This window comes from Eupeodes corollae, chromosome 1 (assembly GCF_945859685.1).
Source record: "Eupeodes corollae chromosome 1, idEupCoro1.1, whole genome shotgun sequence".
Classification (NCBI taxonomy): domain Eukaryota; kingdom Metazoa; phylum Arthropoda; class Insecta; order Diptera; family Syrphidae; genus Eupeodes; species Eupeodes corollae.
Window position 1 is genome coordinate 201546312 of NC_079147.1, and position 8003 is coordinate 201554314.

General features: G+C 33.9%; 1 protein-coding gene across 1 annotated transcript in view; it reads right to left on the reverse strand.

Annotated features, from left to right (window-relative positions):
• Nucleotides 1-7549, reverse strand: part of LOC129948123 (protein madd-4-like) — a 60989-nt gene extending 53440 nt beyond the window's left edge. The window contains exon 1 of the mRNA XM_056058976.1: nucleotides 6723-7549. The gene's annotated coding sequence lies outside the window, so the exon portion shown is untranslated. The remainder of the gene's footprint in view (nucleotides 1-6722) is intronic.
• Between the last annotated feature and the right edge of the window lie 454 nt (nucleotides 7550-8003).

Genomic DNA, 8003 nt, shown 5'->3' on the forward strand with positions numbered 1-8003 from the left:
TGTAAAACGTATATTAATAGGCTCTTAATTACTGTATACTAAAAAAATGTATAAACACAAAATCACTGAATAGGGACTGCTACAAAGATTTTCGAAAAACAATATTGATAAATTATGATTTTCTTTAAATAGAATGGCAAATTAAATTTAAATATAAGTATTTGTTAAGCATTTGGATACACAAGCAAGTTCGTGTGATTCAGTCGTGCACTTTATTTGTGTAACATTCTTACAGAACTAAGGACTACTTTAACCAATTAAGTATGGTTATGATTATGATTATCTATAATTCAATGTCAAAACTACTTGATGTTAGTATTAATCCAGTAGATGAAAAACTCTAACCACAAATTTGACTTTTAAACCACGCAAGAATATTGATTTTTTTTTAATTAAACCTACTTTTTTAACAGTTTAAAAGTAAATAACAACAAACTACTTCTTACTCATAAATTTGTCGTTGAATATATTGGCGACACATTTTACAGTGCAATACAGTTTTGTTGACCTGTTACCTTAATTTAAGTGCAAAGAAAGTTGTACTCAAAATTAGGGTGTGTTCCTGTTATTTTAGCCATGGCTGTGTCTTTGTTCTGACACATACCTATCTTATATTAATGCAAGTAAACTTGTAACATGCATTTTGTATGTTTCAATTATGTGTTTTAGATATTTATATGCGCAGGACATTATTAAATAATTTATTCAAAAGAACGAAAAAGCTGTAGATCAAATGGACACAATTTTCAAGAACATATATTTTTCTTGTTTCTATTTTTTTTGTTTGTTAAGAGAATAATTTTCATTCATTATAGTTGGAAATTATAAAAAGATAATACCCTGACTGTTGTTAAATTATAATTTGTCTCTCAGTTTTTATAGATTTGTAATCCACTTTTAATCCACTATTAAAGAATACTAACTCGGTATTTCTTTGTTGTAAAGGGTTTTACAAATTGGCGCGGGTAGATTTTGGCGCCCCATGGCGGCCGTTTTGTTGTGGTGACATCCGTCAAATCCTTTGTTTATTATTCAGTTTCTTATGCCAAATCATCATGACAAATGATAAAACTGTATTATCAAAATGAGTGTCCCTTCACAGTCGACTCTTCAACGTTTGGTGACCATATTTGAGACGACGGGTTCAGTAAACAATCAGCCAACACCCGCACGTTCAAGGAACGCACATCGCCGCGGTCCGTGATAGTGTACAGCAGAACCCGAGACTGTCTATTCTATGTCGTGCACAAGAACTAAGCCTTTCACATGCTTCAAACTGGCGAATTTCACGTCGTGACTTTGGCCGTTATCCGTACAAGATCCAACTGACCCAGGACCTCAAAGTTCATGAACTTAGACAAAGCCGGCCGTTTGTTCGCTGACTGGGGATTTTGGCCGAAAAATCATCTTTAGTGACGAGGCGCATTTTCAGATGAATGGCAGTGTTAGCAAGCTAAATTGCCGTTTATGGGACGACACCGACCCACTCAGGTTAACCAGGGGATAATGCAAGTTAACGTATTGGCATTCCATTAAGAATGCCACCCAAAAGTTAAGATTCATCATATTATATCTTAACGTTATCTCTCGCAATGATGACGTGAATTGACCATCAAGGACATGCGATTTGACCCCACTAGATTTTTCCCTGTGTGGTTTCTTGAAGTTGCAGGTCTATGCAAATAAACCACAAGCGACTGATGCCCTAAAGGTGAACATAACACATTCCATCGCCCAAATTCAGATCTCGATTCGGTATCTTTCGGTTGGAGTGTTCAGACGGTACGGTAATTTAACCGTACACCGTTCTCAACCCTACATCCTACTCGTACTCGTACACAAAAACGACTATATACTAGCAATAAATTGTTCGACAGTAGCCCAGACGAAAAATAACGCACTATCGGTCAAAATATCGAATCGTCTGAACGCATTGTCCATAAATACATTGCTACGATAAGCCGAAATTTTGTTTACTGTACTACCGACAACGATTTGCAGAGACAAAACCGACCTAATCGGTAATTTTACCGTATACTGTTAAATTCCGTATCATCTGAATATACTCGTTTAAATTATATTGACACTGGCTTGTACGGTAAAATCGTCGATATGGCACAACCCCCGATTCGGGATCGTGTGAACGGGCTCTAAGAATCCGAGACGGGCATTTGAATGATGTCATATTCCACACTTAATGGCATACATGCGACTTTAAATAAAAAAATAATTTTGTTTTGCTTGTTTTATTTTATTTCAGTATTTACCCGCTCTTATTGAAAAACCCTTTATAAGCACGAATATTTCTTCAAGTAATCATCAGAACAAAAACACGAAATAAAAGCAAAAAACTGAATAATATTCTAATCACATCCAAAGACTATTTTTACAGGTAGAAAGTACGCATTATGAATATGTATGGAAATGAAGAAAAACAAAACTAATTTGTGTGTGGGCAAAAGCTTCTAGCTTCTAGGACATCCATGCCACATCCTACATCTCGTAAAAAAGAAAAACAAATTATTTAATGGAAACGAGAGAGAAAATGTTTTCCTTGTTAAAAATTCAAAGTGGGTATAAGAGGTATACCTATGCTTAGTGTACGCCTGTACGGGTGTAGAAATTTAATATGAAAAAAGTTCTGCCTTTATTTTTGCCCTAGAAACAGAACTTGACTGCCTAGCCTATGTTTGTCTTACTCTTCGTATGAATAAAACCACACGTTATTTTATGATCAATTGATTTTACCTATTTTTTATTATTTTCCATTAAGTTCGTCTACAGCCAACACACTTGACTTGTTGTGGGAATGTTTCTTCTGAAGAAAGTAAACGCTGTTTCCATCATCATTCGCTCTATCCCATTTCATGATCCTAATTAATCAAGTCAATGTTTTATTCGAAACTTAGATTTACCCTGCAGATAAATAATATATTAATCTACAAGATAAACAGAGAGTGCACTTGAGCTAAGTACACGTTTTGTTGTGTGTGCGATCATGGAGAAAAACCTTCCTAGCAGGAGTTTATAGGAGAATTTAATTTGTGAACAAATTTAATTGAAAAACTTTATTCGGAAGTTTTGAAGTTAAAAGTTTGTCTTTAGTTGTTTAGTGTTGTCCTCATGGATATCTGGCAACTGGGTATAGCTTACACAGCTTTATGTTTAGATTTACCTCTCCCCAATGTATATTTTAAAACAAATTAAAAGTTGTTAAGTCTACTAGATGCAACCTTTCATCTACTTACATATAAATCCTGACTGAAAAGAGTTTATACAGGGCTAAACCAACTTAACAAGGATGACCAATAGAATAAATACAAATGTATTCAATTTTCCATCAGCATTTATAAACAATAAAAATGTTGTAGTACCCGTGGCATGATGGTTAGTGCGTTGGACTGTCATGCAAGGGGTCTTGGGTTCAATCCCTGCCTGTGCCACCTTAATTTAAAAAAAATTAATTTTCGCGGGTACTGCCTCTTGCGAGGAATTGACAATTCCTTCAAGAGTAATTCTTGTCATGAAAAAGTGCTTTCTCAAATTAGCCGTTCGGATTCGGCATTAAATTGTAGGTCCCTTCCATTCCTGACAACAGTACTCGCACACAGGAATGGTTGAGAGTTGTAAGTCACTAGGCCCTGGTTCACAACGGACTGTTGCGCCACCCCATTTGATTTGATTTTTTTTTTTGAAAAATGTTGTATTCTTCACAACTGAAAACTGATCTTCAAATCTATGAATCTCAGTCTAATGGAATTACCCTGAAACCGATACATTTTTCAACACAAAAGGCTTGCAAAGTGTAGTCCACAAAAACCGTACACCCACAAAAGAAAGGTAAGACAGTTTGGTCTTCCCTCTGGTCGTCCTTGTGCTTTATTCTGTTATATATTGTTATAAATGTAGATGCTAAAGCTTATCGTCTTAAAGTGTAAACATGACCGGAAACTTTTGTCATGGCTGAGGAACTGAGATTGAGAGACACTTTCGTTTGTTCGTGCGTTTAGTTTTGACTACATTCCATATATGCTCGTAACTTTGTGTCTGCATTCCTATAATGACATCGTATGGGAAGGATATTTAGTGCATGGGTTGGGTTTATGTTAGCCACGGCGGTGGTGGTGGTGATACTTTATAGAAGTACAGTTGGAAGCTTCAAGGCATCTACATCCTTGCAGAATGTACACAATTAAAGAGGTTTTTTGGGTCGTCTTGCGTCTGATACATGCATATATTGACATAATGAAGTCTTACAGTTCATTGAGGAGAGACAGTAAATTGTATCGAATTGGTTGTATTATGGTGAAACATAGAAGGTTTAAGTTTTCTCGACAAAGAATATTATGGAGTCTAAGAATAACTGAAATTTCGGTAGAAATTCTATGGTATTTATGGGGAGAGTACGATAACTTTGGCGCCGAGATATAATAACGGTTTTTGGTAGAGGGGCTTAATACAAGCATTTTTTACTATGGGAGGGGGGGGTCTATCTCCCCCCGTTTAGGCGGTAGGGGCAATTTAAAAAAACATGTACTTTAAATGGAAAAAAAATAATTAAAAAATAACGGTAATACTTACAATTAAGTATTATACCTTTTTTTAAAGCCAACACTTGTGTCTAGTAGCTTGTTTTTAAATCAAGTCAAAACTATGCATAGTTTGCGAAAAACACTGTTTTAAACTCAAAATTTGGTCAAAAAAAAGTGAAAAATATGGTTTAGAGTGTAATATTTCGAAACTTTTAGATTATCTACAATTTTTTTTTTTAGAATACATTGCCCTTATTTATTTTTTAACGAAAACTGAAAACTAGATGTTTCTATGTCTTCTAGTTTTTGAGAAAATTGAAAATTACCAAAACAAAATATTTCAATTAAATTACTTTTTTTATATCCAGTTTATTTAGATGCATATGAAATTTTGCATGCACTCACCGAACCTTTCACCCTCTCCACCTTGCACCCACCCTAACTCGCACCCACCCCAAATCCTATAGTGAGCCCAAGCAGGGGGGCAGCATGCCCCCCCTTAGGCATCTTACTGTTTGCATTAGAAATTTCGTATATACCTACTTTGAAAAATATACTATAAATATAAATACTTTGAAACTTTGAATGCACCTCATCTTGCACTCACCGAACCTTGCTCCCTCCTCACTTTGCACGCACTCCAACTTGCACCCACCCCAAATCCTATAGTGAGCCCAAGCAGGGGGGTTACGGATCCCACTGTTGCATACAACCAAACTTGCACCTACCATTGTTACTATCAAAATAAGATTTTTGAAGCAAAAAAAAAGAATTAAATTAAAATAGTAGTTGTGGTTATTTTCAATTTTCTCAAAAACTAAAAGACATAAAATCATCTAGTTTTCAGTTTTCGATCAAAAATAAATAAGGGCAATGTATTCTAAAAAAAAAAATTGTAGATAATCTAAAAGTTTCGAAATATTACACTCTAAACCATATTTTTAACTTTTTTTTTTTACCAAATTTTGAGTTTAAAACAGTGTTTTTCGCAAACTATGCATAGTTTTGACTTGATTTAAAAACAAGCTACTAGACACAAGTGTTGGCTTTAAAAAAAGGTATAATACTTAATTGTAAGTATTACCGTTATTTTTTAATTATTTTTTTTCCATTTAAAGTACATGTTTTTTTAAATTGCCCCTACCGCCTAAACGGGGGGAGATAGACCCCCCCCTCCCATAGTAAAAAATGCTTGTATTAAGCCCCTCTGCCAAAAACCGTTATTATATCTCGGCGCCAAAGTTATCGTACTCGTGCCGTATTTATTTATATTTTAACTTTTATTCAACACAAAATTAACCTTCAGAACATTTTGATTGTGTATTAAAAACCTTAACAGTTTTCAAATAATAAGTTTTAAAAAGATAGAAACATCGATAAAAAAGTGGATTTCAAAGTGCACCACCCCATCAAAAAATTGATCATTTCGCATGGTTCCACAATGACAAAGTCTTTCTTTTATGTCGAAAAATTAAGCTCACTTTACAATCCATGATGATCACTCCAGAGACATGTTCAAGCGCTATATTACATGAATTGGTACAAAATATGCAAAAATCTAAATTAATCACTATGATTTCAGCCTATCTTTTGATTTTTTCATTGCCTTGTAAAATATTTCAAAACTGTAATCGGAAATACTTTCTAAAAACATTATTTCTCAATTGCCTTTGACTTTGACAGTTCTTAAAGAGGTTGTCACTGTAGTGTGTAAGTAGGAATTAATGAACACTCAATTCACTCTGTTGTAATGGATCACAGATCAAAAACGCATGCATATTATGCTTGCTCAAGTTTCCGCATATACCAAATCCACTTCTTGCCTCAAAGCAAAAACCAAGAGGCAACAATCAGGCTTGAGTATCCTGATATTTTTTTATTTTCTTTCATATCATATTTTCCTGATGCAAACGACCTTCATTTGTAGCGCAACCTACCTTGCCATTCAGCTAAGAGCATTCTACATTTTTAGTTCTTCAATATGATAAACAAGGACGATGATGGCGATAAAATGACATCCTATAGCAATGTCACAGAAGGAACTGCGATGACGGACATTTAAAATGTTTAATGAAATGTGTTGCTGGTTTTTCGTCTTAAGCACTAATTTTAAAATACAATTCAGAATCGTTTTGTCGATAGAAAAAAGTAATTAAAGTTAACATTAAAAATTTAAATAAAAAGACTTACAATATCGTAGGCTTGAAAATAATTGTGTATCCATATGTACAGCAGAACCAGATTTAAATATTATCCTTGTATCGAAAAAATAAATGTTGCCAGTTTTTTCCACAAAGTAAATATTCCTCTATTATTTCATAAGATAACTTTTTAAAAACAAATTAAATCTATGTTACAACACTCTATCACATTTGATCCCAAAAACCACAACTTATTTCTCAAATAATTTTGTACGCTAAGAACTAACTTACGTACAAAAAATTGTTGTCAATATTTCAATATGTTTTCGATAAGAATTGTTAGATTTTCAATGACTTCTTCATCAACACGAATAACATTGAGGATAGGATGCAAAAAAAATAAACAATAACGTTTAAAGTCACTTTCGAATATTAAAATTTTATAAATTGAAGACCAATATTTAGTTTCAAGTTCAGTTACGCGTGGAACTATAAAAATTGAAGGTCGTATTTTTTTTTTCAGTTTATTAAATGCAATATTTAAATCCTACAACGGTTTAAGTTTAGTCTCGTTTACCCGTAAAAATCAACAAGACAGCCCCGACCCGATTAAAAGTCTTTTTAACACTGACAAACACTCAATACGCACTTTATGGCTTAAACTTCGCGAACAAAAATAAAATGGGGAAAATCAGACAAATCTGCCGGTATAGTCACCTATCTAGTTTCGACTCAAGTACAAGGTATGTGGGTGGTAAGTATTTATACAAATATAATAACTACAAATAAATTCACCACGGTCGTCACGTTTATAATGGGAAAAACACATCGGTTTTCCCAAAGAACACCACAATCAAACCAGACTTGTCTACAAACGAAAACTCGGTTGCAGAATGAACATGAATTCTCCGACACATATCGTCGTGCCGGTTCCGTGTAGTGTTGGTTTTGCTGAGTGAATACAGATTTTTTTGAGTGCGATTCAATACACAAATCAACACAACTTGTTTCTTGCAACATGTTGCTAAATTATGTGAGTGAGTTTCACTGACCTTACTCACCACAATTTTGGGCCACAATCAATTTGAATAAAAATATGCTCTCACTTACTCAAATTTGATACCAGAATCATTTTGAGTTAGAATATTATGTCAACTGGATGAAAAATGAAGAATCCAATTGTTGTGTAGCTTTAAAATTTTTTGAATTTCAAAAAGATGATACATATTGCTTGGCCAGGCGCAATCAAAGAGTTTGTCTTAATTGATTTTATCAGGAAACACTTAAATACCTACGTCCTACATCTTTCAATTACACTCCTATAAACTTT